General features: G+C 35.3%; 2 non-coding genes and 1 pseudogene across 2 annotated transcripts; 1 reads left to right on the top strand and 2 right to left on the bottom strand.

Annotated features, from left to right (window-relative positions):
* Window positions 1-1,838: 1,838 nt before the first annotated feature.
* Window positions 1,839-1,910, bottom strand: Trnah-gug. The gene has a single exon. It is a non-coding gene; the product is annotated as a tRNA-His (tRNA).
* Window positions 1,911-2,004: 94 nt separating this feature from the next.
* On the bottom strand, window positions 2,005-2,076 carry Trnag-ucc. Its single transcript has one exon. It is a non-coding gene; the product is annotated as a tRNA-Gly (tRNA).
* Window positions 2,077-8,820: 6,744 nt separating this feature from the next.
* Window positions 8,821-27,010, top strand: LOC119766502 (annotated as a pseudogene).
* Window positions 27,011-27,599: the final 589 nt, after the last annotated feature.

The following is a 27,599-nucleotide window of genomic DNA, read 5'->3' as shown; positions in this document are numbered from 1 at the left end:
AGAGTACCAGATTCGATTTCCGATAAATGACGAATGACAGACACAGTGTAATTTACCACATCCATATCCATAGAACAACTTGTAGAAAACAGGCAGTACAGAGGAATAATAGAAAGGAAAAATCTTCTTTTCTGGACCATGGTTCGATAGAAACTGTGAACACATTACGTACAAAGTGCTTATCTGAAAGGTTCCCGTATCTTATATCTTCCACTTTTATTTAAATTTAGTGTTTTCTCAACACTCACCTATTAAAGATTGATGTCAGCGGTTTCGAAGCTCAATGAACAAAAAAATCGGTAAAAAGGAACATTTCTGATATTTTCTGTTCGGATCATATAAAACGAGTCCATACAAATTAAATTTTATCAGCGATTTGGTATCTTCGACAAAGTTGTATTTAGTAGTAATACATAGTAGTTTGAAATACTTTTTTACATCGAAAGTTAAATTATAACATAAATCTGCATTTTTGAAGAATAAAAACAAGGGATTGAAAAAACAAAATTTCAAGCAACAAATTGAGTCAGCAATTTTTTAAATATTAAATCAAATTTGCAGTAAAAAAAGAACACAAAAATTTAGAGTTATAGCCATTCAATAACTCTAATACCTTTTTTCGATTTTTCATCATAGTGAGTGCACATTTCTTAGGCCCTTTTGAACTGTTAGTATTGGATTTATTTATGTTTTTAAGAGATCAGGAAATTGTGATGAATGATCCAATTAAAAAAAGTAGAGTACTATGCGATTGCAAATTCGATTTAAATCAAAAAATTATGTTTCACAAATAATAATTTTTTTTTCATCTTCCCCTAAAATTCATGATTTAAAAAAAACCATAGCTCGGCGTCAATTTTTTTTCCATGCTTCTCTATGGTTTCAAAGTCTCCTAAAACAAATATAAAAAAAGAAAATTAAAAATACGGAATTTGTGAATTCTACTTAATGTGTTAAATAGTTAATTTTTAAACTTGGTATTTTTTTTAAAGAATTCAGCTATTTTTTCTGAATATGTAGTCTTAAGCAATACCTACAATTTTGCCAGAATTGTATGGAGCTGATAAGAGCAAACCAATGATGAAATTTTGCTTCATTATTCATAAGGTAGCCTACAAGAATTTTTTTTCAAATTAAAAAAATGTCATGAAGTCGGCTGATTCAGTCGACAATTGCTACATTAAACATTATTTTTTTAAAGAAAAAAAAACTCAATAATCCGTCCACAGATTTGCAATGTAAAAAAAAATTTAAGGAATCTTTTAGAATTTATTTTTATTTTTTTTTTGAGTCCATAAAAATTGAAAAATTGTAATATTTCTCATTTTTTTATTGCAGCATATTATTTTTTTTAAACACTTTTTTTGAATATAATTTTGTCCGTTCTTGTTCATGGCTCAACAGTTGCGGGGTTTTGTCCCCTGAAATATATAAAAATAGAGACTTCGTAAAAAAAATGAAAAAAGTTTATTTAAAAATTAGTAAAATAAAATATCTACCCATTATTTTTTTTTTAAGTTGTCATAGAAACTTTGCCGATCGATCAGAAAACTCCTTAAAGATTTTCGAATACTACTATTGTTTACTGCCAAAATTGTATGAAGACTTGACACAAAACGGCTTCTTTAGTAAAAGGGAAGGCCCCTACAATTTCCGGAATTCGGGGAGAGCTGCTAAAATATTTTTTTTAAACACTCACAAGATGAAATAAATCAGTTTTTCATAACATAAACTTGCTCAACCGAAATCATCGAAGGGCAAAAATAACATTTAAATCAGCGTTAAAAGGCAAATAAAAAATTCACCCTCATCCGTGACAATGTACTCAATTTGCACATTGCCGTGACCAGGATTCGAACCTGGGTTACTACGGCCACAACGTAGGGTCCTAACCACTAGACGATCACGGCTATTGAGGGTGCTACAATAATCGCTTCGTCACTCAACATCACCAGTCCATCGTAAAAAAATCTCGTTAAAAAAACAACTCACAAAAAAACATCCTGCGTCGGCCGGGAATCGAACCCGGATCAACTGCTTGGAAGGCAACTATGCTGACCATTACACCACCGACGCCTTGTGATTAAGGGGAAGTTCAGTTGACGCCGGGAATGGGTGGAAGCCAAAATTCATTATATTTTGACTCAATGTTTTTGTGTGGCACTCAGCAGCGCAATTCAATGTCATAAATTACTCGTAAGCAAAGGGCCTTGAAGCTGAGATGGCAGATAAAAGTTATTTTGCGATTGTTGTTGAGAGGTCGCGTGACATGGTAACACTTTATACCCTTGCTGTGCTAGTTCAGTTTTAAAATATTTAAAAAAATATATTTTGCATTTTTTTTGTTGTTAAATTTGAAGTGAATATTAACAAAAATATTGTCATGAAAATATCTTATTTTAATTGATAAAAAATATTGACTCTAGAACTTCCACAACTTTGCACAACCGATTGCAAAATACATCACCATCTTGTATTGGATCACCATGCGTCCAACCAGAAAACAGATGTCATATTTCCCTGTCATCACGAACATCACCGTTGACTTGCACTGGCTGACCAAAGAAGCACGCGCCACATTCAAGTAGGCAGGCACACGTGCTGCGTCCGTAAGCTGAGAACCTCAACCTTCAAGGCCAACTCGATCTATTCCCGGATCATCAGCTGGTCAATGGGTTGTATTTGAGATGTTTTTTTTTTAATGAAAATTAAATAATATTTTCAAAATATTGGCAAAGTGTACTTGCTCTCTAAAAACTTAATTGTCCGATCATCGAACAAATGAATCCCCATGTTGCAATCAGCATAGTTCAGCAACATTGCATAAATTATAATTTTAATTGAATTAAATTGCTGCTCGGTGATGGAAATGCATGTTTCTGTCTCACAATTTGCGACTCACTATCGAGTGCCCAAAATGCTCGAGCGATATTCTTCTATTAACGCCACATTTATCATCGATTTCGAACGCAACGAACTGCTCGTTCTCCCCCAGGACTTCGCTCCAGCCAGGCCTGACACTAATTAATCATTTAATTCAATCCAAACTGTTGAAGAGGAAACAAATGAGATGGAAATGAAGAGGATTTATGGCACGTGCACGCATATCATCGTCCTCGCGGCGTCGTTTTGTAAAACAGTTTGATGTGCTGTGGGAGGGGGTAGTTGGGAGGCACTTGAAAATTACCGAATTAATATTCACTTTGCGTCGCAAAATCACCGTAATCAGCGATGATTTATGGATGCTGGGAAAGCTCACTTTTGCGGATGCAAAAATTTCTTTAAAATTTAATGCATTTTCAACAATTTTCAGGAAAATTCGTGCAAATCCAAGCCAAATATTAGTGCAATTTCATCAGCCATAACTCATCGATGGATGCGTTCTTTCTCCAAAACTTATACACAAAGCTTTTGGTGAAAGTTTACCCTAGGATAGAGCGCGCAGCATACAAAAAAAAAAGTTCAATCAATGCAAGAGTAATCCTCGGTGCTTTCAAAATTGCTGCAGTCTGCTGGATGTCTCTTGGAGCAACGAATTCAGGGACGACGCACCGACGGACGACGGCTGAGCACGTCTGCTCGAACGAAGGGAAATTTATGGCACACCGTAAGCCCATCATAAATCAACATTTTTCCACCGAATGTCCTATGGGCAAGTGTTGAAAATGAAACGGGTTAGAAATCATCGGGAGAGGAAAGAAAACTGGATGCAAATCGATCTGCAACGAAATTGGATTTGTGCAAGGCAACGGCTCAATTTGCAATTGTTGCAAAGTTTATGCGGTGGTGATGAACGACAACAAAATAACAAAGTCATTAAAAAAATGTCAAAAATATCAAGTTTATTTTTATTTTCAAAATTTCATAATTTGCAAATTGCGGATAAAGAGACGCAAAATTTCCAACAGAATTTCAGAAAAGTTTTTAGTAAAAAATACTTTTTTTTTACAAAATGCCATAATTAGCCTTACATTATGAAATTTTGAATAGATGTTAACGACATTTGATTATTTGGTATAAAATAATGAAATTTGACAAAATACCGTATTTCAAAAAAACACTCAACTTTTTTTTGTATCTTTTGCTCCATAATTCGTCCATACAAGTTTTCATACATTTTTGGCAGCTTTTGTATGGATAAAAAGGTTATTACAATTTTCTAAAATCTGCATCTTGAGAATGGATTTATAATCGATTAGTGTCTTCGTTGAAGTTGTAGGTATTGCTTAGGACTTATAAGGATAAAAATACCCTACTATTTTTCTCTATAATTCAAAACTTTTTTTTTGGTTAAATCACGATAACTCGTGATGTTTATAAGCAATCCCCTTATGTTTATATATCAAAATTTTTGTAATTGTCTGCTCTACAACTTTGTAGAACATTGTTACACTCTAAAAAATAACCCTGCAAAGTTAGAAAAAAGCACGAAATTTTAAAATGAAAAATTTTGTTCTAAATAAAAAAAAAGACCCTGGGTCAATGTAGATTCAAAAAGTACATTAAATTTCCCATAAAATGACATGTTCCAAATTTTTTTACAGTTGAGTAACGGAAAATGCCAGAGTTTTTAAAACTTTTTTAGTGTTTTTTCGATGAAAAATACGTTTTTTCGGAATTCTGAGTACTCCATCAAATCGGGTGTCTAATTTTACATAAAAGTCCCTTTGACACCAAATTTTCACCGTTTCAGGCTGCAAATTATTGAAAAACACCTCTTTTTTCGCATGTTCAAAAATGAAAGGGGTCGTAACGCATCTCCGCCACAAGATATCGAAAAACGGACCTCGGATTCGTAATCAGGGACAAAAGTTACCTCTTAGGACAAAGTTTCACGCAAATCGTAAAGGGGTCGGGGCAACTGCTGTGTGAGTTGGCGGAGAATTACCCAGTAACAAAAAATAATATACTAATATTTTTAAATTTTTTTACAAAAAGAATGAAACTGCGGAAAAAATCAATTAAAAAAACGTTACTTAATCCACCTTTAGGTGGTTGGTGCCTTCCTCACATTCATAAAGTCAATACATTCAGTAAAAATAGCAACATTCCCTTAACATGCATGTTTAACAAATCAACTTTATTACTAATTTATTTTGATAGGGTTCGCAGACCTTTAATTTTTCTGGCTCATCGGCACTTAAGTGCTAATAACTTTTGAAAGGGGTGGCAGATCCTCGATGTATTAGGCTCATTTGAAAGGTCTTTCGATTGTCTAACTAACGACAGGTCGCATGATGGACCCGGACATCATTTTTACTGAAATATCTGAGATCCGGCCTCCAAAAAGTGTATAAATAACAGTTAAGTCCTAATAACTTTTGATAGGGTTGTCAGATCCTTGATGTTTTAGGCTCATTTGAAAGGTCTTTCGATTATCTAACTAACAACAGGTCGCATGATGGACCCAGACATCATTTTTACTGAAATATCTGAGATCCGGCCTCCAAAAAGTGTATAAATAACAGTTAAGTCCTAATAACTTTTGATAGGGTTGTCAGATCCTTGATGTTTTAGGCTCATTTGAAAGGTATTTTGATTATCTAACTAACGACAGGTCACATGATGGACCCGGACATCATTTTTACTAAAATATCTGAGATCCGGCCTCCAAAAAGTGTATAAATTACACTTAAGTGCCAATAACTTTTGATAGGGTTGTCAGATCCTTGATGTTTTAGGCTCATTTGAAAGGTCTTTCGATTATCTAACTAAAAATGGGTTGCATGATGGACCCGGACATCATTATCATTGAAATATCTGAGATCCGGCCTCCAAAAAGTGTATAAATAACACTTAAGTGCTAATAACTTTTGATAGGGTTGTCAGATCTTCAATGTTTTGGGCTCATTGGAAAGGTCTTTTTAATACCTTTCTGAAAATGTATAACATGATAGGGTTTCTTGCAAAAACCACCCTTTTTACAATCTTCCGGACATACGCCAAAATCGTTTTTTTTTAGCATAACTTTTGAAGTACTTAACTAAACTTGCTGATTTTAAATAGAGACCTATGGGACCCCAAGACGGATCAAATGAGACTGCTACGGTCAAAATCCGTTCATCCAGTCCGGAGATAATCAAGTGACATTTTTTTTGTCCACCCACCTACACACATCCACACAGACATTTGCTCAGAACAAAATTCTGAGTCGATAGGTATACGTGAAGGTGGGTCTACGAGGTCAAATTAAGAAGTTCATTTTTCGAGTGATTTTATAGCCTTTCCTCAGTAAGGTGAGGAAGGCAAAACATTCTTGACCAAAAAAAATAACTGTAACTACATGGAAAAATGTCGATTAAAATCAATTTATCTTAAACTACACCATTTTTGACTAAAAATTAACTAAAAAAAAAACATTTAATTTTCATTGTAAATCACTCAGTGCTTTACACTGGAATTCCACAAAAATTGAAAATATTTTTGATCGATCCCAGACATGCTAAATATGATTTTAAACGTAGGAAAATGCATTCCTAATTGTTTTCAGTTGGTAAAACTTCTATTTCCTTTAAAATTTAGAAGTTTTCTGAAACAAAATTTTTTTAGCTCTCTGTTTTTCGAACCGATTTTGAAGGGGGCGAAATAAACTTTGAAAAATATTTGCAACGGTCTTAACGACATTTGGTTATTTGATATAAAAGACTGAAATTAATAGCTATAATTCGTCCATACAAGTTTTCAATCATTTTTGGCTATCCATACAAAAAGGCTACTACAATATTCAAAAATCTGTATCTTGAGAACGGATTTTCTGATCAATTTGGTGTCTTTGGTGAAGTTTTACGTGATGCCTAGGACATCCAAGAAAAAAATACAATAAAAAAAATTACGAATTTTTTACTTTATTTTTCATTAAATTGTAAGCCCAAAAAAATTCATTGCAAATTCATCATTAAAAAAGTGCTGCCGATTTTTTGAAAAAATCATAATTTAAGAATTACATCAAAAAGGTCGATAATTTGAAGTTTTTAAATGTTAACACAAAAAAAAAATAGCGTTGAATTTTTAAGTGACGATAACTTAGCAAATATCAGATTTCAATTTCCTCAACTTTTCCAAAGACACTAAATAGATCAGAAAATCCGTTCTCATGATACTGATTTTGAATTTAGCCTTTTCGTACAGCTGTTCAAAACTTATTTGAACGATCTAATCATGCAAATTACAGCTTTCGTCATAGAAAAAGTAAACACAAAGTTTTAGTCAAATTCAAATTCCAAAATAATTGCAGATTTTTGGGAGATTTAGCCTTTATTAAAAAAAATCAGTATTCATAATTTTCAATACGCAAAACGAGAAAGAATGAATTTTTACAACATTAATTTTTTTTTGTTTAATTTTTAAGTGTTCATAAAGCTGCTTTTTAAAAATAATACTAAAATTTTCAAAATATTATCCAGACTAAACAATCCGAAGTTTTATTGTTCGACGTTTGATTATGCAAAGATTTCAAAAAAAAACTTCAGGTAATAGAAAAGGGAAAAGTTTCACGTTTTTTAACAATAAATTTTTGTTCATCGACCACAAATGACCCATCAAGTTTGAACTCACCGACCCTAAATTAATCAAATTCGAGTAGTAAATTGCCTGTTTCATTACCAAATCAACATCAATACTTCACCACCAGCATAATTGCCGCCATCTTGAATTACATATTCTAAGATAAATTGAGAGCAATTTTGGGGTCATGTTCGTGCTCAACGATCCAGAATAAGATAATGATTTATTTTTATTTTTCGCTAAACATATGCATGAACCAATGAAAAAATATGTTTTTATAACTGTGTTATAAATTTCAAAAACAAAAAAGAATAAACCGATTTTACTGAAAAGTAGAAAACTGATACATTTTTAATAGTTCCTAACACGTCATGCAAATCTTCGCTCCCACGGTATAAAGCTTCTTCCGCTGGATCGCAAATCAATGGTTCACATTTCACTTGCTCGAAGGCTAATGGCGACCCAAATTTCCGGTGACGTTGACCACGACCTTCCCTTCCTTTATTTGGTTCCGCATCACCCAGGGGGGAAATAGAAAGGAAATAAAACAAATGTTATTGGCTGCCGCCCAGATTTAATCGTCACCTTTTCAGCAATATGTTCAGGACAAATATTTGAAAAATATAACATCAAAAATTTCTTTTTATCGAATTAGGTAAAAAGCATAATTTTAAAAAATTCGCATCTCAATAAAAAACATGTTTAACGTAAGCCCTTTTCAAAATTACACCCACCTTGTTCATCCGTGGTCAAAATCTCCCAGACAAGAAATGGATATTTGATGAGGCCGAGTTAAGACACTTTACACCTCTCTCTAGTTAGGCGAGACCACGGGGATGCTACGGCTGTCATTTGCATACAATGTCACTGAAGCCTAAAAAGTACCAAAGTTTTGGTGTCTAGTGTCAAAATTATGGGGAGTAACATGACGAAAAGGGCGCAAAATCGAATGGACGAAAATCATTTTTTCTTTATTTTTGTTTTGTTAGTTAAAATTAAATTAAATGTGTACAATTATCCGGGGCAAATCGGGACACATGGGTTGAATTGGGAAGTGATTTTATCATTGTTTTAGCCCAATATTTGGATATTTTTTTATTGGTTTCAGTTATAGATTAGACGCAAAATTAGTTTCTAAATTTGAACTTTTATGTTCAAAAACAGCTGTTCATAGAAGGTTTTCAGGTCGAAAATTTACCAACACATTCAAACCACAGGTACCATAGAAGTTGGTTTGTTTGACTCAAAAACGTAAATGTGGTAAAATGTACCATGCTTCCTCGAAACTGTATGGTGAGCTCCACGACGTCCCTAACAATGGACTATGCCCTGTTCGTGGACTCGCTCTTAAGGTTTCCCAACAACATAGTTGAGCTCACATATTGGTTCAACCGCCTCAAATTGCAGATAAAAATTAAAATTATGATGATCTGTAAGTTAATTGGCCAAATTAGAATTTGCGAAATTCATTTCAGATGATTTTAAAAAGACACCTGCTGGTAAGCTTTGCCTGAGAACTGATGCTAGACCATATATTGTTGTTTGTGGCATTTTTGGTTTATTTCAATTAAAAGAATCATTCCGAGCAGCAACAGGACTTTTTTTTCCAAAAAAATTAAATAAGATTTATTATATTTTGATTTGTGACCCTCTGAAATGTTAATCCCGAAACAGCGCCACCAAACATTTGGTGGCGGCTTCAGCAAGCTACGTCAGTATCACGGGCCTGGGCGAGACCCCTGAAGGCTCAGTCACGAACTTTGTGGCAGTCGTCAGCGAAGATCATCATCATATTGGCGCGAAACCCCGTGCGAGCTTTGACCCAGTTTCCCGGCCAACTATTTCGCAATTTTCGAACCTCCGCCACCGATCGTTATCGGCTCTTCTCTCTCTCGATTCGTGGTACGGGTTCATGAATTGACCAAAGTTTGATTGATGGCCTTTTAGTGAGTGTTTGAGCCCTGAGAAAGTGAGAGCAACAATTTGAATTGAATGGAATCGGATCCGATGGGGGCTTTTCGGTTTGCAACTGTCAAGATTGATGACAAAATTGGAAATTTATGATGATCTACATTAATCCCACAGCACGAGTGCTCACGAGAAAGCTCATTTCGGAGCTGGAGGTAAAAGTTGCATCCAAGCAAGCAAACCCAGGTGACATTTAGCAAGCAGACTTTAGTCCGGTATCGATCATCGAAGCATGCTTGGACGACGGTATGCGCATCGAGTGAAAGGTATTAGCTGTGTAGGAAAATAATCGAAACAGAGAGAAAAAAAACATAGATTTATGACATCGACCTTAACCGTGTTTTGCGGGAAAGTGGAACCGTTTCGGTCGCGGCCGTTTGAAGTGGCTGGGCTGCGACATAAATGTTCCGTTTAGTGCTGCTCGAGATTGCCTGCTTTGATAGTTATTGGTTTTTAGTTGGAGATTTTCCTTTTATGGTCATATCGAATGAGACAATATTTATTGACCTACTTTATGGAGGATGCAATATTGCTCTCTTTTACAATATATTTTTTATTCTGCAAACCAATCATAAAAGATAAACAATCAAAATTAATGGTTTATTACCTTGATGAAATGGGTATTCTATGCGCTTATGATCATTTGAAAACACCGACCAACTTTTTTTGCACGGTTTTAAAATAAATTCAAAATTTATAATCATTTTTTTTTTGACACTCATTTATTTTAAATAAATGTACAAATCTTTGACAGAATTTCAATTTAATAAGGCGTCATCCATAAAGTATGTCACGCTCTGGGGGGGGAGGGGGGGTCTGAGCAAGTGTGACATTGCATGTTAAAAGTATAGGAAAAGCGTGACAAAGGGGGGAAGGGGGGGTAAATTTTGACTGATTTTAGCGTGACGTACTTTATGGATGAAGCCTAACATGATTTTTAACAACTTTTCTCAGTTTTAAAAATGTTCAAAGCCATTGTAATTACGTGAGGAAAATGCAAAAAAAAATGGCAATTCTCTAGAATTTTGCATTCCATACAAGTCTCCATACAATATACGGTCTTACGAAATGGGCATGTGAATGTTCGAAAACCTGTGGATCGAATATCAGGACTTAATAGGAAAAATAGGTACACGGAAAAAATAATTCCCGATTTATTTATTTTTCTTTCTTCACTAAAAGGGCACTAAAATAGGCAACTTTTGTGTAATTTTCTAATTGTCGGTATTTTATATGTTTATGGGACTGAAAAAGGAATCTTTTGCGCTAGGGTTTAGGATGCTGCAAAATGTAATACAAATGATAAGCACTTTCAAAAAAAAATAAATCGATAAACATTTTTGAAAAAAGAAATGTTTGAAAAAAAAATATTAAAATTTTTTGAAAATTATTTTTCAATGCAAGAACCAATTTGCAACCGAAAACGACTTTGTCCATTTTTTTATAAATTGTACAATTTAAAAGCTATAGACACTGAGAGGTGAAATTTTCGAAAAAAGTTTTTTATAACTATTTGTATTTTACTGCATTTTATAATGTTAATCTTGATTTCAAAATTTTCAAATATATATTTTTTTGAAGATGTCAAAAAATTCCACAGATGTTTCATTTTTTTACATAGAAAAATGGATCATTAGCTGCTGATATATTGACACTAAAAAAATCGATGCTGTTTTGATGAGACTTAGAAAACATATTCTTTCCAAAACATTTCACAATTATTTTATTTAATCCGCAGTATCAGCAACCAAAGGTTTTAATTTCAATGTTTCTCAGACCAATTTATTGGAATTTTCTGAACCTTCGAAACAATTATTTTTATAATTGGACACTATTTCAAAAAAAAAATTAAAAACATAAATTATATAGTTGAAACCAAAATTAAAGTGGCAATATCTTTAAAACGGTGTACTTTTTTTAAATTTACGTAAAAGACTTATCAATCGCAAATTAGATTTAACATTAAAGACAGAATTCCAAAAAATGAGTTTAATTTATTTTAAAAAAAACATTTTTTTTATCTCGGTTTCAAAATTTTTATCTGTATTTCTCTAAGGCCAAAAAGTGGCAGGATTTTGTCCCCTAAAACATATCAAATATTTCAAAAAATGAAAAATACGGATATTGAGAAAATGATCTTTATAAAAAAGGTTAAAATAAAAAAAACCAGGAAAAAAGAAAATCATTGCACGTTTAATTTTTTTATACTAATATTAATTTTGTATGCGGAATGAAATTTGCAACTCTTAAATGTTTAACATATTTTGATATAAGTTGTTGATATACAGCCAAAATTGTGTGTTTTTGTTATCCTAATTCCAGAATATCCAGAATGTTTTTTTAATAATAGCAAATTGCGTATCGTTTTTAATTGAGTTTTAAACAGCAAAATTTAAAAAAATAAATGGAATCTGATATTTCACTGCCAGAATTTCACACCACATTCTCATCAACACGAGCACCATCAAATATTGATTTCCTCTCAAATTAAAAAAAAAACGTCACTTCAAATACCACAATCCTCGCAGCAACAAGCTCGACCAAAACGAGTTAATTAAATTTATCAACAGCAGGATTTTCCGCTTTTGGGAAAATGCGCCTGTCATTCTTCCGATTATCTCCAATCTCTCAAACCACTGCTGCTACTCTGCATTTGGTATCTGCATTTGAATCTGGCACCGACCAACCGGAAATGGATGGTGCACAAAATTCTTTCCGGGCCCAGGCCAGCGTGCAAAATCGTCCTCAAAACATGCATAACGGATGCACTGATTCGTTGTGTGTTGTTCGAGAGAGAGAGAGTGTGCTCGTCACAATCACAGAAAATAATAAAACGGCATAAAATTTTCATCGAGTTTGTCATCCGCGAGAAGTTTTTGGGATCGGAAGCAGGGGGGTTTGCGGGGAAATGGGAGGATGATGATGTTTAGACATCATCAAGTGTGGGACTAAGCTCCGTGATGGGCTTGGTCAGAAAGTTTTCCAAGGACGATGTTCTGTTTTGGCACGGTTCCCAGTTTGCTCTCATGCATGGCACAATTTAGCAACCATGCCACAACATTCCCATTTGTTCGACTGTCATTGATGCATACATTTTAAATCAGATTAGTTGTACCCCCACTACACACGTGGTCGCTCTCCACGTGGTCTTCCGCAGGCCCCAATTCCGGCGTGTGTGTGTTTGTGCTCTCTGGACTGTGTAAAACGAGACTTCTGTCTGTGTCGGATTGGATTATAATTTGCGTTGGACATTCCAAGTCCTAGCTGGGAAACGTTGAGAAGGAATTGGAAAAGTATGAAACATTCAAAAATCCATCAAATTTAACGTTTCTAGAGAATATCCAACCTAGTTGGCAAATTTCATTCACTCTACATCAAGCGACCGCAGCTTACTTGGTTAGGTCGCTGGTCCTAATGTCACTGACTGGGTTCAATTCCCGCTCTCAACAAGTTTTTCTTTCCTACACTGCGCTCGATATTCTTTTCCATGATTCTCCCAAATTGCATGGCTTAGATAAGCTTCACAGAGAGTCCATCGAGTTCACTAAATCCTGTCGTCGAGTACCCTCCTCTGAACGCCGGTTCTGGAAAGGGCGTCCGTTTTATGAATTTATAACTGGATCGCCGTTGTTTGTCCCGCACAATCACTAATCGGCTCGAGGGACGGTCAGTTTGTCCTTTCTAGGCCCGGAACTGGAATGCAATTGGTGAGCGACTCTTGAACGTTTCAACGATTTCTGAGGGGGTCGTTCAAAGACTACGTAAGATTTTTTTCTGATTTTTTTTTAAGAAAGTTCAAAAAATACATGAATTTGATTTGGAAATGTGAAGATTACAAAAAAAAAAATGCGTAACATAACTCAAGAACGACCCCTAGAGGATAAATTCGCTTAGCTTGGCATCACGTCGACTCACTTAAATGATGAGGGCTGGTCCAGCACTACGGCGGTGATTTATCTAGCCCGGGGCGGTTTGTGTTTATTTGTCCGTGTCATGTTTATAGTTTTCGATTTTCCCGCGATTTCGCGTGACTTTATCCTAATTTACGTTCGGCAAAATATCTGAAAAAAACAACGTAAATCCAGCAGAACCAAAACAGTTGACCAAATTTATTTCTTTTTCCGGACAGTTTTTTTTTCGCTCTCTCGCTAGTTTAGAGGTAGATTATATCACGATTTGATTTATTCGCTGTCTGGAGAGGCCGGTTGTTGCCGAAAAAAGTGCCATCGTGACAACATCCAGAATTGAGGGCGTGGGCGGTCGCAGTCGGCGGCGTGTTCTCAGCAGATTCTTACTGGCCTTTTTAGTGGACAAGTGGAATTGAAAAATTGTTGAGAATAAATCAATTTGTCCACTTTGGAGGATATTATTACCGTCGGGGTGGGACACTACATCATCCTTTTTAGGGGGAGTTTCATAACGCGAAAGAGGTTTAGTATTAACATGAATCACGGCGAGTCACGAGTTTGTTGGCAACCTTGTTAGTTTGGTCTAAAAGGTGAGACTAGTGTGGTGTGTCACATTTCCTAATTTAGATTTATGAGGATGTTTTTAATCGGTCTATTTATGATGATGAAAATACAAACTCTAAATCGTGTAAAGAAATAAGAATGAATTATAAAAAAAATAACATTTTGTAATTTAATTGTTCTCCTGAACTATTTATCAAATTATGTAATTCTATCTTAAACAGTAACAAATAAATTACAACAAAAAAACCAGTGAAAAAATTACTTCAACTTGCGTTTACCTTTTAATAATCTTTACTTTTAAAATTATGAACATTTGCGGTCCTAACGGAACATTAAAGAATTTCTGATGTTACTCATTTTTTTGAAGACGCTTGGTAGATTGAACACGAGTTTGTAATGTTAAATTTTACTAAGAAAATTTTGTTTTTTAAATATTTTTATTTTGTGTTTCTTAAGAACCATTGAGCAACTTTTTTTAACAAATAATATTAATGTTCACTATAACCTAGTTTAATTTATGTTTTTATTTTTATTGTTTTATACCAAATATCAAAAGTTTTTAAATTTTTCATGTTTTCTGTGATATTTTAAAACATGAAACTTACCAGTGTTCAGGTTGGTACTACCAATTCGGTAGTCGAAAACTGAACTTATGTCTTAATCATTTCGTGATGATTTTAGTTAAGTTTTTTTAACGAATATGGATCATTTTCCACAAACTTCGCTCTCTTCGATTTCCATGAAATTTTGCAATCAGGAGTAATTTTTGGTCCCTGATCACGAATCCGAGCCAAGCACAAGCTACAAAAACGTTCAAAGGGTTCTTATTCATAATTTGCACAATTTTCCCAAAAAAAAAAACTGTCAAAAGCACACGTTCAAGTATTAGGGATAAAAATTTCGAAAATCTGGTCGAAATCATCACGTTTACAAAAAAAAAACACTTTTACGTAAATTTCTATAACTCTCTTTCCTTATGTTTATATATCAACATTTTTGTTTTTGTCTGTTCTAATCTTTGTAGAATATTTTTACACTCTTAAAATTAACCCTGCAAAGTTACACAAAAAACGTGATTTAAACATATTTTTGTTGCTATATTTGCCCCCCTGGTATCTCAATTTTTTACACTTGAGTTATGATAAATGGCAGCAATCTTAAAACTATTTTTAAACATTTTTTTTATGTAAATTTTCAGGCAGAATTTTAAACTCAGAATCGTCAATAATCAGAAAATACAAATTGTTTTACTGAGATTTGTTTGTCAAATTAAGTAAAAATAAATCTAAATATTAATGTAAAAAGCAACAATGAGAAATTCATTTTAAATCGCTATCAGCTTTTTAAAGAATAGCATTGAATAGCATTTCGGTCCTATGATTCTTTAAGCTTCTTTGAAATGTGAAATGGGATTGTAAATATAAATCTACGACCGAAAACGCAATATCGACTAAGAAATCATAATAGTTTATGGAGACTTCCATAGAGTGATGACTTTTATGCACAGAAATGGATGGTAACATTTAAATTCAGTTAAAAAATCACAAGAGATTCAAACAATGTTGCAATATAATCATACAAGTATCGTCTTCCTTTATTAAAATTTCAGTTACATCAACTCATCGTCACACAACCGCCCAAAGCTGCATAATCACTTTCCTCTTCTGTAAACCCGTCCAAGTCTTCTTCCCGCTGACGTTGGCAGTCTCCAAGGCCCCAAGTCATCTCTCGCAGACAACACTTTCTCCTTCATTTCGCGACCGACGTCTGTCGTTCGTCGACCGACCTTAAGATATTGCCTGCTTCTTTGCTGCATCACCCTTTTGATGATCGACAAATTCGCTGCGATGCCAAGGGCACTTCCACCGACGCCGTCGAGTTGCTTTTTCGTTCGTTGTGAGATGATTTATTGGTGAATTGGAATTTCCCCCTGCGAGAGTAGATGACGTGTTTTGAACTGACTTGTTTTGCCTAGGGTTCATTCATATTTGACGATAGTAGAAATTAAACTTTATTTATTATTTACTTTGAATTTATTATCCAAATTCAAGCTTCTTAAAGTGTCTGAATTGACCCAAAATTTTCAAAATATGATATTAAAATTGATGATAAAAGAGTCATTTCGTAATTTATGAATGACCCAAATTTCACGCGGAAGTAGCACCGCCGATCATGATGTTGTCGCAACCCGATTACTTCGAAATCTCTCACCCTCAATTTTCGGTGGGGAGACCCAATTTGTCACCGATTTGGCTGTCGGCACCTCTTTTCTCGACCTTGAAGCGTTTTTTTTTGTGTGCCACTTTTTTGTGCCATGACAATCGGATCAAATGGTTTTGAGGTTTTGCCTTTTGAGTCTCCTTTATTTTTTTATTTTTTTGAGTTTATCAGCGAAACGGTGCGATGTCTATTATCGCCTTTGTGCTAATTTTCGTCAGCTGTGAAATTAGCTGTGACAGCTTATATTTGGCTCAGATTAACATTTTCGGGCATTTTTGCTTAAACTTATATGGTTAGTAATATTGTTGATTGAGTCCATAGAATGACCTTAAAATATTTATTTAAACCTTATTTAAGGTTTAGGTAGAAAACAAAATTGATTACGTTTCGATCAGACCCTCAGCATTCCATACCTCAAACTTGCGATCTTTATCTCCAATCCTTCAACTTAAGTGCCCGAGTACAGTGACTTAAGTAACTCATAAGTAGGGAAAACCCCCCTCCAACAACCTCCTACTGACACAGAAAATTGCCCTGCACAACTCGGGCGAGAAACTGTACCTCAACAGATGACGTAACGTTGCAGGATCGATTAACATTAGCTCAACACACATGTTCCGTGAGTGGAATGTCGGTTGGCTGAGGTCCATCAGGGGGGGGCCTAATGACTCTGACGGCGGCATGGTATCATTATGGTAATTATGGCCACACCACACTCTACTATAGTAGTTGAACTATATGCACTTCCCTTTGATGATTACGTTGGGTCAGACGACGAAGTGGCTTAGCGTGTAGGGGCTTGCTGACCGATTGACTGTACAAATACTACTCAAACTTCAAATAAAAAAATAAAAAAATACCGATCTTGCAAAAAATAAATTCAATGAAAAGTTTCTGATAGTGCAAGACTTAAGAAAAACTTCATCGTCAAAGATAATGACGAACGTCACGCATACCTAAGTCACTTATAATGGACCGACTGGACATCACAACGTCACAGAGCAGCGACGACGTCTCGCGATATTCCGGTCACGCATGACCGATAGACGACCGAACGTTATGATATCAAATCTAGCGCGGAACGTTGACGCCGTCTCGTCACTCGGCAGTCACCACTTGGCCACACGTTTGCGGATCTTTGCGGCAAATAAGTTGCATAATATTGCTTTATCGGACGAGAAAAAAACCCAAATATGAAATATTGATATTTATAACTTGGATTTTCGGATATCTAGAAAAAAAAATACAGAATTCAAAGTAGACTTTAACTTAATCCCAATTTATATGTATCATAACAAATTCTAACTTTTAAATAAGTAATAGTAAATAAAACAGCAATATTTCACGCAGCAATTAAAAATCTTTTATTTTATAATAATTGTTTAGTTGTTATCATCATACTTTTTCTTAAATATGTCTAGTAGGTACTTCTATCTATATTTTATCTGTTCATGTTACTGATTGTGATAATCTTACATGTGTTAACCACAAACTGTTACGTTGAAATCTTTGCAATAAAGCATGGTCAAAACACACATTTTATTCAAGCATTTTATTATTATTGTTCACTATATTTTTAACAATTAAACATCCAAGCTCGATAAAAATAGCGAATTTCTATGGAAACTCCTCCTTTTTCTCATGCTTGGAAGTTTAGGTGTTCATGTTTTGTATGTTTAATTTTTTGTTAGAAACGTGACTTTTTTACGTTTTAAAGTCATGATGGAACATGATGATAACTAAAAATATTTTTTTCGAAAAGTCAGGCTTCAATTAAAAAAAATGCCAAGAATCCATTTATCAACCATTTTTGATCATTAAGTTTTGGAAAGAAGAACTCTTAAAATTTTAGAAAATTTATGGGTGGGAAGTTTTACTTGTTTTATGTGACTTTGCCAATTATTTTAAAAATGACATTTTTTAGGGGTCAACTTTGGCTGTGTTTTTGACTAACGTTTCCTATATTTTAAGTAAAAAGAAGTAATTTTTCAATTGTCCCAGACTATGTCTCTACGCATTTTTTTATAATTTAAATGAAAATGGTGCCATTTTAAAGCAGAAATGTGAAAAAAGCAAAAAAATTAAAAAGTGACTGTAAAAACATGAAAAAAGGCAAAATGTAATGATAGTATGTGGTAGAATGGGCCAAATACTACCAAAAACAAACATAAACTAAACAAGATAAATGCAAAATAAAATACTAAAAATGAAACAAGAAAAACATAAAACAAGAGAGGTTAAGTTTTTCGTAGAACAAAAGTTGCTCAAAATGACCTCCTGAACACGGGAAAAATAAAAACTTTCGAAAAAAAAAATTGGGCAATAGAGGATTAAAAAAACATTAAACATTAAAGATTGGACCAATTCTAAGATATAGCCTCTGAAAGATTTCATAAATTAAAATTTGTAGTGTATTTTCTGATATTTTCCAATAAAAATGCTTTATGAGATTGTGAGATTTACTTCTACAAATAACATAAAGCCACATTTATATCAAGAAATAAATTCAAAGAAACTATAACGTCGTGGCAGTTGTTTTGATAAAATAATAAGTGTTTACGAGAAAATGCTTACTAAATCGTTTTCAGTTGTTTGCAAGTAGGGTGACGAGCGGGAATTCTTGGGATACAAATCCCGGGAAATTGGTCATTCTTGAGCCTCTCAATTCCCGAGAAATTTGGTCGATACTCCCGGGAATTGTTTTTACTAATAAATATTGAGCCAAAAAAATCCAATCAACGAAATGTTTAAACAATTGTTGTAAAAATAAATAAATAACAAGTTGATGTCTACCCCCACCAATTACGACACAGACTAATTCATTAAACTCAGGAAAAATCATTCAGTGAGAGTAAGAAATGAAGAAAATCATTCGGTACAGTTTTGAAACCCAACAGAAACATTGAATTGAACTCGTACTAGAAGATTTGGAAAACTTTTTCAACAAGCAAAAATATTTTAATAACTATGACTTAATAATATAATTTTTTTGAAAATGTTTTAATTTTTTAATTCTTTAAAATTTGTGTCAACAAATCAATTATTTAGCCAAAAATTTAGTTTCCCCCCCGGGAAATCCCAGGAAATTGTAAAATTCAACATTCGATTCCCGGTAAATTTAAAATCTCGAGAATCATAATTGCAAGACTACTTGTTTTATAACTTTGTTTTTAAAATATATTTCCATCTGAATTTGTGGACCCAACTTGAAAGACGGACATAAACTTTGAAAAATATTTGCTAAGGACATTAAAGAACCTATACATGTCCAAAATGATCAAGAAAATTTGATCCCCCTTTGATAATTCTGTTCTTATCACAAGCAAATAAAGGTATTTTAATAATGAAGAAAACCTTTTACAGAATGAGAAACTTTTCCACACTGAATTTTTAATAAATAGAGAATATTTGCATAGAATTTTACAAGTAATTTGCAAACTTTTTTAAGATCTGTATTTATTTACTGTGAGCTTGGTAATGGTTTTACGTTTCTGCATTGATTTTTTATGAAAATAGTTAAGAATGTCTCGAAAAGAACAGCGAAGTTTCTTATTCCCCATTACAAGTTTTAGTTGAAAGTATCTGTAGATTTTTACGAACTGTTTTCTAACTTTTCTCTTGAAATCAACTATTTGCAACCAGCGATTGATTAACTCGCCAATAAACACAATTAAACCAAGAACGAATCCATACCAAATAACCACCATCACTGGCAAAATATCGTCAAAAGTTAAAACCCTGCCCGGTTCCAGGCATTCACCAATCATTCCATACTCTTCACGTTCGTACAGCTCATTCCAGTGCGTCCAGATTCCACTTTCAATTAATGCAGTTAGTGCAAACTCGAAAGTGCCAATAAGTGGATATCTCTCCATAAAACCATAACAACGTACTTCCATATTAAGGGACTCATCCATGACCCGGTAGCGATACATTCTATGCTCATGGTCGTAGTAGTTTGGTATCTCGAGGTTTGCCAAGTATCGAAATTTGACGTAGGCATGTTCTGTGTCCCAGGTTTGATCAAAACTTGTACTATTTGTTACAATGCTACCTATCAAACTATGATTAGCCAAATAAGGCATTAATAAAAGATTTGCTCTGATTTTAACTCCGGACTCCAACAAATCTTGCATCGTTTGAATTTCTCGTACTGCTGGTCTGCTGATCATCATTGATATAATTTTCTTCTCGTATGCGCAGGTCATAAAAAACATCAAAATCGTTAATGAAATCAAAACTAATCTTTCTAGAAATCCCGCCTTATGTAAACTTAACCTCTCAAATCCACAAACAACCAACAGTATTGGATCATTAATGAAATATGATGGAAATGCTATTTTAACAATTTCTGTAATGATAAGTACAATTGTGATGACAATCCATACCTCCATATCAAATGGAAACGTAAAAATCTGTACAATATCGATCGGAAATCTTGGAACTACGATCGCATGGTCATCGGTCAGTGTCGTAAACAGAACACTTCGATATTTAACATCAATAGCGCGCCAATACAACTGCGATGTGTCAACTTGTACATAATTATTGACAAAATGGTTTTTGTAGCAATCCCGCATAAACGAGAACCTTAAAAAAACTTTGTGTTAAATGGTTTTCTCACCATTTCAGAGATCGTAACCACTATTTGAAAAATGGTAGGAAAACCTTAAAAATACCATATCGGAAATGGTACCCAACCATTTTTCATAAAGTTCGACCATCTGAATTGAGGGTGGTTAGCAACGGTAACCTTAAAAATCCCCGAACAACGTTTCGTCAAATTACCATTTGTGTAATGGTAAAAATAAAGTAATTTTTCGCGAAAAAGCGACGTTTTTCCACCGGTTTTTACTGTTTGAGAAATGGTTTTAAAAAAGTATTTTAAGGTTTTTCTTACAAATTTTAGCCTTGCGTCTACTATTTTAGAAAGGGTTTGTAAATGTTTTTTTAGGGTTTTTCTTGCTATTTTTACCGAGCGCTACTATTTTGGAAAAAGTTTTCACATGGTTATTTAAGGTTAATTCTATAATTTCCTGCAGTTCCACTGTTTGCAAAATAGTTTTTAAATTGTTATTTAAGGTTTATCCATACATTTTCGACCCGTTTTTACTATTTGATAAATGGTTATTTAATGGTAAGTTAAGGTTTATCTTAAATTTGTACCTACCAAATTTGCACAGAATTGTTCACTTTTTGACGGATGGTTCACAACAATAATATTAGAACTTTTTCGGCTTTGATTCTAGTTGATTGCCGATTCTGTTCGGTTGATCATACTGCCTAAGTCGTCCAAACCTGAAAAAATAAGAAAAAAAAATCACAAAGTATCGAGTAGAATGTCACATTCAAATATGTGTACTTATCTGATGATTCAAATGATTTCCTTGATTAATGCCAATCGTGCGTTCGCTTCGATTTCGTTTTGTCGGTCGGCTGCCGCCAAGATCTCTTTAGATTGTCGATCGAATCCTCCAGCACCAGCTGTTCCGTTGTTTCAAGTTCTCCACGGCGCTGAAATGATCAACAAGAAAAATGTAAAAAAAAGTATCTGGTAAATCAAATGATTTGTTTGAAAATTATACCTGCGCACAAAACGTAGACAACAACCAGCCGCACAAACGTTTCACTTCAGACTGTTTTTGCCTGCGCCTGCCTGGAACGAGTGCAGGTAACGAGCATAGCGAGAGAAGAGAAACGAGAGAGCACGCAAAGCAGAGTAATAATACCCTGCCTGGCGCTCTCTTTCGTTTCTCTTCTCTCGCTACGCTCGTTACCAGCTCTCGCAAATATGCCGTAAATCCAAAATTATCAACTGTTGAAAAATGATTCGCTCAAACAATTGAAATAATGTAACAATTATCAAAAACATGATATGCTTACAATTGAATCGTTCACGATAAAGGAATTGTACATAGAAAAAATGTGAATTTACACGGCACTGAATCAATGTTTTTAATATAAATATGCTCAATGTAAATTTGTAACTCAATTTAAAGAGTTGTATTGCATAGAGCCTTCATGTAAAACGACTTTCAACCACGCTTTCAACCTAATGCATGTATATCATGTAAATGGTTTTGATTTTGTTGTCAACTGGTAATTTTAATTTATGAAAATCATGTAAATTAGCATTTAATGTAAATTTGATTTGAACTGTTGTATGTTCTTGTCAATGACAGTTCAATATTGTTGACGATTGCGGGTGAAGGTGCGGGAGAGTTTTGTAGACGAATGTTAACTTTTACCGTAAGTTCAAGTAATTTGTGATCATTTATGATACTAATAAACATTTTAACATGATTTTCTCAAGTTGACATAATATGAGAAGGGAACCAAGACCAAAGCCAAACTAAGTTCCATGTGCACTGTAGGGTTGAAGATCCAATCATAAACAAAACATTACTGGCAGCACACTAAAAAAATCTTATTATTACATGTAACGGAATTTCAAATTTAACAGAAAAATACAAGATGTAAATGATAATCTGATTTAAAATTATGATTGTTTTGTTGTAATGTCACTATTCCGCTTTCAAACCATCCAGCATCAGGCATCACATAAAAATAAGTTTAATTCGATTTGATTTTACATCTTATTTGATGCACATAACTGGAGCGTGTTTTGAGATGTAATTTTCAATCGAAGCAAACCCAATTTTAAGTTGGTTTGATTACATTCCCTTGACAGTGCAATTGTGACAGCCATCTTGGAAGCTTGTCAATTTTGGAACTGTGAATGTTGTTCGCAGGTCTTCGTCGAAAATAACCGAAAACCTACAAAAAACGTCCTAGAATCCCATTTTCTCGACCAAATAAGTTAAGGTGAGTTTAATAAACCTTAAGCTGCAACTAGAATTAATGCAATTGAAAGAGAAACTTTGTTTTCCCTTTTTTGCTAGCTGTACGTGATGGATCTTTCAGGAGCGAAGAGAAGCAAACGCTGGTTGCCGGTGCTACAAGACCAGTCTGGGGAATCTCCTTTCTCTCAGGACCAAGCCACTTTGCGAATATGTCCCACCGATCGAAGCGGAATAGCTAGTTTGGGCCTGGTCGGAGAGGAGCAGCTTGAGCAGTCGGCCACACCGAACCAGACACCAAAGAAACAACTTCTTCAACGATTCTTTTTGGGCTCCGATTAGGCTGCAGTTGCTGCGGGATTCTGGCCGACTCTGCTGTAGTCGATTACTGGGTCAGGTGATGTCAGAAAATGGTTCGTTCCCGGCCGCGGATTCGGATTGAAGTGAATAACCATCGTGAAATATGTGCTGACAGCTCGTGCTCCTGTGGAATATTACGGAACATTCCAGGTCTAGTGTGATCCGCAATGAGTTAAAAGTGAGTCTGATTTTTAAGAGTGTTTTGCGGAGTGTTGTAATTTTATGTTTTGTCAGTGAAAATAAATGCTTTCAAACATATAAAAGACGATTTTATTTCTAACCTATAAATCACGTTTCACCCAGCAGCAATCCATTAAAATTACATCAATTAGAAAATTACATCATCGTGTTTTCAATTAATGTAAAATTCAGTGTCAAGGTGAATCCTAGAATGGATCATGTAATTCTCAAATCCGATGTAATTTTGTGTTAGTTTTGACGCTCCAGTTATGTGCATCAAAATGACAGAAAATTACACGATTATTTTTAAGTGTGAGCAGCACTATAGAGCTTTATGACGTTTCGCGTACGCACACTAGCGCACCATTTGATTTTTCTGCACCGGACAAAATTTAACCTCACTTTTTTTCGTGTACGTACACGCTATACATGCGCACGTAGATATCTCTATTGGCTGATGCACGAAGTGATTTGTTTACTTTTTTCGGCACCCTCAGCAAACGTCAAACCATACAAAATTGCTGCCGGATCTTTTCCGGGAGAGTTCCGGAAAAAAGATCCGGAAGCAATTTGTACTGATTTGACGTTTGGTGAGAATGCCGAAAAGTTTGGTTATGTTACTGTTGCAAAAGACGATAGTGGGTCATCCTTTCCCATGTCGTCGCCAAGATTAACTTTTACGGTTCGAGTCGGGTTGAGAGAAATGATTCACCAACTATCAGCTAAAGTTTAGCAGATTAAACGTGTGAGTAAAATTAAAAGGTGACTAAATACTGTCAATTTACCTTCAGAAAACTCTGTTCGAGATCTAGGAAGTGTGATCCACTCTTAGTTCTGTAATTCTTCTTGTGCTGAATTGTCTCATCACAAACAAAGTAAATAATCTGGACCAAAACCGTCTCCGGAATCTTGCAGAATACTCTGATCAGCAACAATTCATAGAACAAAAACCCTTCCGGAAGCTCGAAAGGAAGGACGAAACAAACAGCGGTCCCGAAGAGTGCAATTTTGACGATTTGGTAATATCACTCACGAAATAACATTTTTTCACTTTTCAGATTAAAAAAAAACCATCGCCAACCACTGAATCATTCTGAAACTCGATCGTTCTGAGCGTGCCGTATTGCCCCAGCGGATATGTGTCAACAGCGTCGGGGGGAATACCAGATTAAGTTGCAATTCGGATCATAAACGTTCCGTCGGGATATTCTGCACCTCCATCCCCTCCACGGTATGCACGTAGAAATTCTAGCAGGTGCATTCCGTGTCGTGATCCATCTGGGCTTTGTATCCTTCGTCCAATTTGTAATCCGAGTGTACAAATATTTGGTTTGCCGTCTTCTGGCGGGGAACTGAACCTTACCAGTTGGTCGTCCGAATACGTTTTCATTGAGTTGTTCCGCATCCGCTCGATGCCGGAACCGGGTTTGGCAGAACGGCTGAGAACCTAGGTACTTCGCGAACATAACATTATTAAAAAAAAATCCTAAATTTTTCTCGACTGTGGAAAATTTTCAGACAGTTCGGGTGACAGTTGTTTGAAACTCAAACCTTTCGCACCAAACACTTCAAAATGGCTCTTCATACTGTAAAGAAAACTCATCTCACTCATTCAAATGGTTGTTGCCATGAGGTGTGAGCAAGATGCACGATTCTTTAGCAACTGGCAGTGCCCATTTGAAATGTTCTTTGCGCTTTGTCAGGTTCAGGTGGGCAAGTTGACAACAGGCCAAGGATGTAGAACTAGCAAGGTGCATGCATAAGAATGTCGGAGTTGCAGATGATCTTGATTTAGGGTGATCTCTATAATTAAATATTTTTGCAAATATTTTTTTAAAGATTTTGTCCTTCCTATTTTTTAAGAAATCTGAAAATTTAAATGAAATTTTCAGTGGAATCAGCTGAAAACAGTTTTAAAAAACACGCTTGAGTTAATGTGAGTTTAAAACAACAAATTGCAAACCGACTGTACTGCTGTATTATGCATTTTACATGCATTTTTCCATTAAAATTTTGAAATTCTGACTTTTTATTTGAATTTTTATATTTTTTATTTGAGCAAAAGTTTAACATACCAATTTTTTGTGCTTTTCGGGTGTTTTTTCATAGCTCTCTCAAGTCAAGAATTAAAAACACCCAAAAAGCAAAAAAAAATGACATAAAATACTCAAGGTATACTCGCATTCTTTTTCAAAATGTCATTAATAAAGAACGTCACTCTAAAATCCCCCTCTTTGTCACGCTTTTCCTATACTTATATCATGCAATGACACGCTCAAACCCTTCCCAACCCCTCCTTAAGGCTAGTATGCAGATCGGAAGCAAAGGGGTCAAGAAACAGCTTTACGAACAGCAGAACAAAGGAGAGGGAGCGTTTTCTTGGGGCTTTTCTTCACCCTCTCTGACTTGCTTGCACTGCCGCTGCTGCCCATTTGATTTTTTTCTTGACCGTTTCCTTCCGAAGTGCGTATACCGCTTTAGAACGTTAAATACTTTAAGAATGACGCCCAAAAGGAAATTTTTAGCAGTTTACCCCGACAACAACTCCGACATTTCAATGCCTACCTTTACCAGTCTATTTTCTGCATTTTCCATGACAGCTTCAAAACTCTAGACGTAAAATGACGTAAACGACCAACACCAAACAAAAACAGTTTGCTGTCACTTTTTTCGCGGAGACGATTAAATTTGTTCAATTTCGGATTGTTGTAATATGTTCCGGAACCGGGAATGTGTTATTGAGGTGGAAAAGACAGTCTTAAAAACTTATCCACACGTGCTTTGAGGTGGTCCCAAACAAGGAAAAGGACGCCGTGGCCCCGAAAGGGCCCGGCAAAACCGGTGGTGGTCCAAAAGCAGAAGCGCGAAAACCGCAAGAACGCGCTGTTGGCCGATGGAGTACGTCATTTTAAGAAGGGCACGATCGCCGCCCGGAAGGAGCATTTCTCGCTGAAGAGCCTGAAGATGGTCCACACGAAGAAGCCCAAGGTAATCATTATGGTGGTGAAGAAGATTGGCGGTGCGAAGAACGTTGGTGAGCATAAGGTACTGGTGAAGAAATAAATGAGCTACCTGCCGACCAAGTCGCTGATCCGTAAGCGGTCCGCCAAGCGGTGCTTCCGGAACCACAAGCGCTACATCCACAAGACGCCGAAGAAGGTTAAGGTGATGATCCTGTTGGCCGGTCGCCATAAGGGAAAGCGCATCGTCCTGCTAATACCCGCAAGTCGGGTCTGCTGCTGGTAACCGGTCCGCACAGCCGCCCGGTTCATCGCGTCTCGCAGAACTACGTCATCGTGACCAAGCCCCGCGTCGATCTACGCAAGGCCAAAATCTCGAAGCACATCAACGACGGTTACTTCCGCTGGGCCTGCAAGAAGAAAACCTGTACCGAGAAGGACATCTTTGCCGAAAAGGAGGTGAAGTACGTGCCGTCGGGGCAGCGCAAGGCCGATCAGAAGTCCTTGGACGAGGAGGTCCTGAAGGCCATCAAGGCGCACCCGTAGAACAAGGTGATTCGCCGGTACATCAAGACAATGTCCTCCATGCCAACGTTAATATTTACTTAATGTTAAGCCTTTAGAGGGTTAAGCTAAAGAGTTGAATCTTTTCTTTTAGGTCGTGTGCAGCACCAGTCTGAGAATTTCTTGGGCCAACAGAGACTTAGCAGCACATGCAACGCAAATGCTGAAGGAATCCTCATGGTACAGCTAAAGAAGACTCAACCCACAAACACATCATTGAGTAAGTACATTCCGTATTGCAAAAATCACCAGATTAGATTTGATTTCTACTATCAAGTACAAAAATTAAAATTCGTTTGTGTATAAAATTTGCCCCATTGAATCTAGATTTCGATTCTATTTTCAAACACTGTTTTGTATTGATGGCTGAAAGTTATACTTTTGAGAATTGTTTGATTACCATTCTTGAGTATTCAAACATGTTTGTATAATGCTCAAATTTGGTAAACGCTTTTGCAAATTGTAACTATTTTTCACATTGTTATTTAATACTTCTATATGGTACTCGTGAATCAATATAAACCATTTGAACTTCAAAATGACCTTATGATTTAGGGTAACCATTTGAGTAA

The sequence above is a fragment of the Culex quinquefasciatus genome, chromosome 2 (genome assembly GCF_015732765.1).
Source record: "Culex quinquefasciatus strain JHB chromosome 2, VPISU_Cqui_1.0_pri_paternal, whole genome shotgun sequence".
Taxonomy (NCBI): domain Eukaryota; kingdom Metazoa; phylum Arthropoda; class Insecta; order Diptera; family Culicidae; genus Culex; species Culex quinquefasciatus.
This window is presented reverse-complemented; position numbering and strand designations above follow the sequence as displayed.